The sequence below is a fragment of the Colobus angolensis genome, unplaced genomic scaffold (assembly GCF_000951035.1).
Source record: "Colobus angolensis palliatus isolate OR3802 unplaced genomic scaffold, Cang.pa_1.0 Scaffold405, whole genome shotgun sequence".
NCBI classification, from domain to species: Eukaryota; Metazoa; Chordata; class Mammalia; order Primates; family Cercopithecidae; genus Colobus; species Colobus angolensis.
The window spans coordinates 1,735,026-1,743,271 of NW_012117433.1; the positions used below are offsets into that span (position 1 = coordinate 1,735,026).

Here is an 8,246-nt window from a genome sequence, read left to right on the forward strand (position 1 = left end):
TCCAGGGATTGGGGCATGGACATCTTAGTGGGGTGATTATTCAGTCAACCACAGTCTGTCCTCTAGCGCCTAAAGATTCAAAATGCATTCACCACCCCCCCGTGTAAAATGCATTCACCTGTCTCAAGGTCTCCAAGTGTCTCCACCCAACACAGTGTCTCCTCAAGTCCAAAATCTCATCTGAGTCTTATCAGTTCAAAAGTCCTACATCTCATCATCTAAACCAGGTGTGGGTGAGATGCTGGGCATGATCCATCCCAGGTCAAAATGTCTCTCCTCTGGGAGCCTGTGAGAATTGCATTTCTCACAAAATGCAATAGGAAGACCATGCAAGGTCTTCCCATTCTAAAGATGCAGGCAGGAAAGAATAAAAGGAGTCCTCACCGGTCCTAAGCAATTTCAGAATCCAACCAGGCAAACTCCATTAGGTTTCAAGGCCTGAGAATAATGTGCTGTGGCTTGAGTCTCTGCCTCCCGCTGAGCCCTCGGCTTCATCCTCACAGGCATCCTTCCGTTTTTGCAAAGGGCAGTGTGAGTAGTTTTGTCCACCTGTTTTCTGCCTGTGGAATTTGGGGAGTCTGAGAGTTTTTCTTCATTTCATCCCTTCTCTGTTCTGCTCGTTTCAAGCCGGCAGTGTTTCTGCTCGTAGAATGTTCTCAAAAACCTTGTGGATCTCCTGCAAAGGCCACGGTAATTGGCATCTGTAGACTGTGAGAACTCTCTGCAGGTCTATCCCTGGTGACCCCATCTCTACTCCTGGGCTCTGCTACAGGGGCTGAGGGAGTTCATGAGTCACATGTTTAATTTACTCAAAGAGCCCTCGGTATGAGCGAACACTTTGACCTTTTGATCTTTCCAAGGCAGTAATGAAAGGCTGTCCAGCCATACCATACCCTTGACTTTCTCTCCAAAACATACTTTCCTGACAGTGAGTCTCCTAATTTTGGCAGGTTTTGCAGTCTGGACAGGCTGAAAATATTCCAAATCATCAAGTTCCAATTATTTTTTGCTTAACAGCTATTCCCTGAGTTTATTATTTTCTTCTCACATTTTACTAGAATCATTAAGAAGAAGCCAGTCCACACCTTTAACATTAGGCTTGGAAGTCTCTCAGCTGACCATCCAAGTTCATCACTCATATGGCCTGCTTTCTGCAAAACAGTAGGACACAATTCCTAAGTTTTCTGCTGATGTAGGACACAATTCTTAAGCTTTCTGCTGCTGCATAAGGAGCACCTTCTTTTCTCCAGTTTTCACTAACATGCTTCTCATTTCCTTCTGAGCCATCACCAGCCGCACCTCGAAGACTCACCTTTCCACCAACCGCTGGCTCAGGATGATGTAGGTATCTGATCATGACACAGCCTCCTCCACTGTGCTCCTCACTCCCCTCTGACTCCCATGGGCAGGGCCTTTGATGTCTGGATTTCTACTTAGGGTTTCTTTAGGGCAATCTTGCCTTTATTATCATGCTCCTTAAATTCTTCAGCTTTTGCACATTACCTGGTTCCAAAGCCTCTCCCCAGGTTCCAAAACTGCTCCCAAGATCTTGGCTGTTTGTTACAACAGCTCCCCACTTCGAGGGGCCAAAAGCTGTGCAGGTTTCCGAAGAGCTGCTGTGGCGAATCACCAAAACTATGGCTTAATACAAGACAAATTCATCATTTTACTATTCAGAAGGTTGAAAGACTAAAATGCATTTTACTAGGCTGGTATCAAGTGTTCTCAGGGCCACCTTCTTTCTGGGGACCTAGAGGAAAGTCAATTTCTTCACTTCTCCGTCTTCTAGAAGACACCTGCACTCCACATCTCCTAGGCGTTTCCTCCCTCTTCAAGGTCCATTGCTCCAACCTCTGCTTCCCTCCTCAAGTCTCCTCTCTGACCCTAATCCTCCCACCTTCCTCTTATATAATGGGAAACTCTGTGATTAAATTGGGCAGATCAGACATCCCAGAATGATCTCCACACCTCAAGAACCTAAAGCACATCTGGGAAGGCCATTGTATCATGTGAGGGAATACATTTGCAGGTTCTGGGATCAGGACATGGGCAGCTTTCAGGGGCTATTCTTGCTTTTATTTTTTATTTATTTTCTTTTTGATTATTCCTTATTCCAATAGATTTTTGGGGAACATGTTGTGTTTAGTTACATGAATAATTTCATTAGTGGTGATTTGTGACATTTTGATGTACCCAGTGTGTAGTCTCTTATCCTTTGCCCCCCCCACCCCTTTTTCCCAAGTCCTCAAATCCATTGTATCATTCTTATGCCTTTGCATTCTCATAGCTTAGCTCCCACTTATGAGTGAGAACATACGATATTTGGTTTTCCATTCCTGAGTTACATCACTTAGAATAATGGTCTCAATTCCATCCAGATTCCTGCAAATGCCAGTATTTCATTCTTTTTATGGCTGAGTAGTATTCCATGGGGTGTGTGTGTGTGTGTGTGTGTGTGTGTGTGTATCACATTTTCTTTATCCACTCATTAACTGATGGGCATTTGGGCTGGTTCCATATTTTTGCAGTTGCGAATTGTGCTGCTATAAACATGCGTGTGCAAGTATCTTTTTTTTAGAATGACTTTTTTTCCTTTGGGTAGATACCCAGTAGTGGGACTGCTGGATCAAATGGTATTTCTACTTTTAGTTCTTTAATGAATTTCCAGGCTGTTTTCCATAGCTGCTATATTAGTTTACATTCCCACCAGCCGTAAAGAAGTGTTCAATGGGCCTTTCTTCTACTGACCACAATACTGCACTCCGCTCTTCTGATATTTATGTAGACAATAACAAAAAGAAAGTTGGGCAATGAAGACTTTCAGATAATTAAAGTGTGTTAAAGTCCTTGTGCTGTTCCAGACAAAAAAAAAGAGACCAAGGGTGCACTCTGTTAGAAAAAAAAATCTTGTGTAGAGAAATAACCACTAAACATTTAAAGATAGCCACTAAAAGATGAGAGATACCAAGTCACTGGAGAAAAAGACAGGACTATGGAATAAAGGAAACTATCAAAATAGCAAAGGGCAAGAAAAGACGGGGAAGAAAAGGCGTGATCATGAAGGATGTACACAAATTCTAAATCCATCAGGGACCAGGAAACATACACTTCGTAATCTCATGGGAGAAGAGACAGATGTCAGTTGACTTCTCTTGCTGGTTCTGACGGTGCCAGCTGCCACATGGTGGGATGCTCTGTGGAGAGGCCCATGAGGCAAGGAATTCAGGGTGGCCGACAGCCGAAGCTCCCAGTAGCCCACCAGGGTGAGTCTTGACAACAAACTCAGCGTGGGCCCTCCTGGGAGGACTCTATGATGACCACAGCTCTGTGAGGGATGGAGGATCAGAAGCCCCGGACACACTGTGCCCAGTTGCCTTACTCCAAGAGTTGCTAGATCAAAAATGTTGTCTGAAGCTGCTAACTTTTTTTTATTCTCAGGAAAGCTGCTCCTGAGAACTGTGAAAACAGCTTTCTCAGTCTGACTCCACCTCACTGCTCTGCAGAGCATGAGGTTATACACCTTGTAGGACCCAGAAAGGCAGGATGCCTTTTAGCTTCCAGCTCTCCATTAGGGCCCCTATGCTCTTCGAGGGGAAGGTCTTTATGTCACTCTCCAAAGCCACACACAAATATCTTAGGGTTTTTCCTAAGAAATGATGAATCAAAACCAAAGCATAGTGTATATAGAAAGCAATATTACACCTGCCCTGTGGAAATCTTTCCACCTCCTCCTTTCTCACTGGTCAAATCAGTATTACCTGAGTCCTAATCAGGGGACATTCAGAAACCCCATCCCAGGACAAACACCAAGGGTATAGGGCAGAGGATTCTCTGATGCTCTCAGAGGCAAGAAAGTCTGAGAAACAGTTTCTACTCTTAGGTCAAGTTCCATCTGTCAAGACCTGAAGGTCGGTAAGGTGAAGTCTTCTGCAAAATAAAGACAGACAAGCATGTGCAGAGAACCCTTGATTTTAAAATTACCCCTCTGGAGACTTGACACTGTCCTAAAAGCAAAAAAGTGCATTTCCAGACTTCAAGGAAAATGCTTATCAAACAGAAAATTAAGTGCCTACCTGTTCTAAATGAATGGTTTATTCAAACAAATTATATTGCGTACTTTAGGTGATTTTGAAAGTTAGACCCCACATACATTATATAAGAATATTGTATCTCTATTCATATCTGGGGAAAGAGATACAGAAACAAAAGTCTATTCATTATAGTCAAACTGGAAATTCAATTTTGTGGGGGTTTTTTTCCAGATGGAGTCTTGCTCTGTTGCCCAGGCTGGAATGCAGTGGTGCGATCTCTGCTCACTGCAACCTCCACTTCCTGGGTTCAAGTGATTCTCCCGCCTCAGCCTCCTCTCGAGTAGCTGGGATTACAGGCACCCACAACCACACCTGGCTAATTTTTGTATTTTTAGTAGAGATGGGATTTCACCATGTAGATCAGGCTGGTCTTAAACTCCTGACCTCAAGCAATCTACCCACCTCAGCCTCCCAAAGTGCTGGGATTACAGGCATAAGCCACCACACCTGGCCCTGGAAATTCAACTTATAATTTAATCTGTTATGGTAGCTAACAGAAAATAAATTTTGTTTGTGTCCAGAGAATCTGAAAAAATTGCAAAGGATTTTCTTACTTAAGGAAGGAGGCTATAAATGCAAGAAGAATTTGAGTTTTGTCTATGCTACTGTTTGTTTGTTTGTTTATTTATTTATTTATTTGTTGAGACAGATTCTTGTTGTGTCCCCCAGGCTGGAGTGCAGTGGTCCGATCTTGGTTCACTGCAACTTCTGCCTCCCAGGTTGCAGCAATTCTCATGCCTCAGCCTCCTGAATTGCTGGGATTACAGGCATATGTCACTACGCCCGGATAATTTTTGTATTTTTAGTAGAAATGGGATTTCACTATGTTGGCCAGGCTGGTCTCAAACTCCTGACCTCAGGTAATCTGACTGCCTCAGCCTCCCAAAGTGTTGGGATTACAGGCGTGAGCTGCCACGTCTGGTGATACTACTGTATAGAGGAATCTACTTCACCTCTTTGTAAGTCTCTATACCTATGCTATATGTACCCCTGCTGGCTTTCAGCTAGCTTCTGACATACGGCAAATGTGGGGAAAGGTCACAGCACAGGCTACACTCCATCATATCCACAACAAGGTAAACTCGAACAGCTAAAGCATGGGGGTATGAAAATAATCTTACAAATCATAGTGGACATTCTTGGCTCTCACATGCATGACAAGAATATTTTTGGAACCATCAGATATCAGTAGAGAGAATTTTAAAGATCATGTGGACTAATCTATTAATTTCACAGATGAGAGAACTGAGGCTTAGACAGATTAAAAAGATATGTCTAAGTTGCATCATGGCAAGTTGAGAACTAGAATTCAGTCCTCACACGGTCCTGCACACTGTTTCTTTACCTAAGTATACATATAGAAAAAAACATAGATTCTAATAACTTTTTGGACTACAGGATTTTTCCAATGTTACAGTCATCCAAATTTAATATGTTGATATTTTCATATTTTTTAAAACTTCTAAAAATATATGCACTACATAAACACATCTTGATAATTCCTATGCATTGCATATCCAGTGCTTACACATAGAAGGGGCATTCTCTGGAGTTTGCCCTGGGTCAGAGCCTTCTCACCTCCCAGCACAAGCCAGTAGCTTAAGCCTCAGTCTCCTGGCTTCGGTGCACTGGGCAGGAGATGTGGTTCCCAGGACCACTCAGCCACATGGTTCCTTCAGCTCTCAGCAGAGCCGAGTCCAGGCTGCAGGCTTTCCATCACAAGCCAACTACAGAGTAACGCATGTTCTCTACACATGCCGTGACTGAATACGTTGTGTTCTGAAAATATTGGGGAGTTAATTCGCGTGTTATGCCTACCGCTTCATGGACCTGTACTCATTGCATACTTACAGCCATCTACAAGGCTGTCACCATTATTTTTATCTTATTAGGCTTAGAGAGGTGAAGTGACTTGCTCAAAATAACACGGTTAGCAAATGACTGAACCCGGATCCAACAGGGAGAATGTGGGAAGAAATCAACAAAGCTTATCTAACAGATATCTGCCAAGGGTTGGAAAAAATAAGATTTATTGTTGCTCCACTGAGCAGAACACAGCCCATCAGAGGTTACTGCACCTTTAACAGCTTGTGCTTTTAACTGACCCGTCAAAACACTGGTGGCCAAAGAGTACTAAATAACTTGCCTATCATGCTTAATCTCTCTAGGTTCAAAGAGAGGTGTAGAGTGAAATGGCCTGTAAGACCCCTGAGCCTAAAATATAATCTGATAGACTCAGCTTTAACGCGGTCATTGAGAGTATGGCCAACAACCGGCCACCACCGTGCAAAGCACGATTTGTCCACTATCTGCAGTCCACTCGCGCAAATACCCCAGTGAAACACTTCTTTCTCTCCACCCACTTTGAGTAGGGTGAAATGGCACATTCCATTTTCAAAGTGGGCAGCTTGCACGTATCAGCAGTAGCAGGAATGTGGAAAACGATAACGTGGAACCCACGATAACTTGCTGGCTGAATTTTCTCACCCAGGTAACCCAGGTTGACTAGGGCTAGAGAGCCATGGGGATTTTAAATGCCGCTTCAAAGCCAGCCAGGAGCAGAATCAGCACTGATTTGCGTTTATGAGAATGACATCTGAAAGGCTAAAGATTACAAGGTTGTTTACAGAGATGGACTTCAAAAATAATTGTATCTAATGTCTCGTAAACATAAAAGAAAGTTGTTTTGTAGTAGATGATTGAAACAAAAACTTTCCTTTAAAGAGGAAGCAAATAGGCTAGTTTCAGACAAAAACAACTTCAAAGGCAATCAGAAGATTCCGTGGAATTTTACAGAGGGAATCTCACTCAAAGAATTCTCTAAAATTGCCTAAACTTAAAAGCATTATTTTTCTTGAGACATCTAATTTAGATTGCATACCAAACCCTGTAATAAACCTCCTGCAAAGGAATAATAATAGACCGTAGGCACTATATATGTTCAGTGTTCACTGTGTGTAAATACAATGATTGACCTTCCATCAACAGACAACAGGCATAACTCCATGGTAACAGGGAAATAGAGGTCACAATCATATTTTCCAAGGCAATTTTTGGCCCTCAGGAGGGATTCACTATCATACTTGGAGGCCGTGTCACCTGAGAGTCAATGGACAACAATCAAATTTCACCTTGAGCAGGTTCTTTTGTTTACTTTCTAGTCACAAATAGCTTGGCCCTAAGTGGCGGCTCCCATTCTTGTAAGATGCGTTTATTTATCGCGTAATCACCAGTTCCCTGTAGTGGGGGTGTGGATGGAGCGTCAGAGGCTCCTGCTGGTCTTTAGGGTGTCTGACCTCCATTAATCCTAGAGGTAGTATTTGGAGAGATTTTTAAAAGCTTTGTTTCTGTGACCAGCAAAACCTGGGTTTGACACTGAGGTCAGCCTGTTTCAGCCAGTGACTTAACCTGTCTTTTTGCCCCAATAAATTGTGAACACAGCACCTGATCTTAGAGTTGTTGTGAAAATTAAAGAAGGCAATGATTGGACAGCACCCAGCCCAATACCTGAAACTGTACCAGCACCCAGTGAGCATAGCTATTCCCGTGACCACCACACATTTACCTTATCTCAGCAGCGTGCCTGTGTCACTTTTTGGGTAAGAGTGAGCAGATGATAGAGACCATTTTAAAATATGAAATATAAGTGTATTATTTAAACAATTTCCCCTTGGCTCATATAGTTTGAAACAGAAATTATTTTGTGGGTTGTGAAGTTGAATGAGACATATTACTAAGCTTTTATGTAACATAGGAATAAAAATCATTATTATATCACTGATGCAGATACATAAAATATACAGATGCATAAATGTTCGTATGTGTCTGTGTATATATATTTATAAATTTGGTCATTTCATGGATCTTAGGTAAATGACATTAACAAGCAAAATACATAGGAGAATTTCATTTGTTCTGAATGATAAATATATTACAGAAACAAAACAGCGGCATCAAAAGACAGCACTTTAGCAAGTATGGAGTTTGTAATAAAAGGCTTTTTTGTAGGCTAACGTCAAGACATTCACAGTAGTTTAACTGAAGAATCTGCAAAATTTAGCAGTTATTCCAATCCCTTCTATGTTAAGGATTACCTTTAAATCAATATCTCATTTTCTCTCTAAAATCTATTGAAAAAGAAAAAAAAAAAAAAAA

General features: G+C 42.1%; 1 long non-coding RNA gene across 1 annotated transcript in view; it reads left to right on the top strand.

Annotated features, from left to right (window-relative positions):
- Positions 1 to 7,163: 7,163 nt before the first annotated feature.
- The window catches only part of LOC105521712, a 5,251-nt gene continuing 4,168 nt past the window's right edge, over positions 7,164 to 8,246 (top strand). Inside the window, exon 1 of the long non-coding RNA XR_001003310.1 lies at positions 7,164 to 7,690. This is a non-coding gene — a long non-coding RNA (uncharacterized LOC105521712). The remainder of the gene's footprint in view (positions 7,691 to 8,246) is intronic.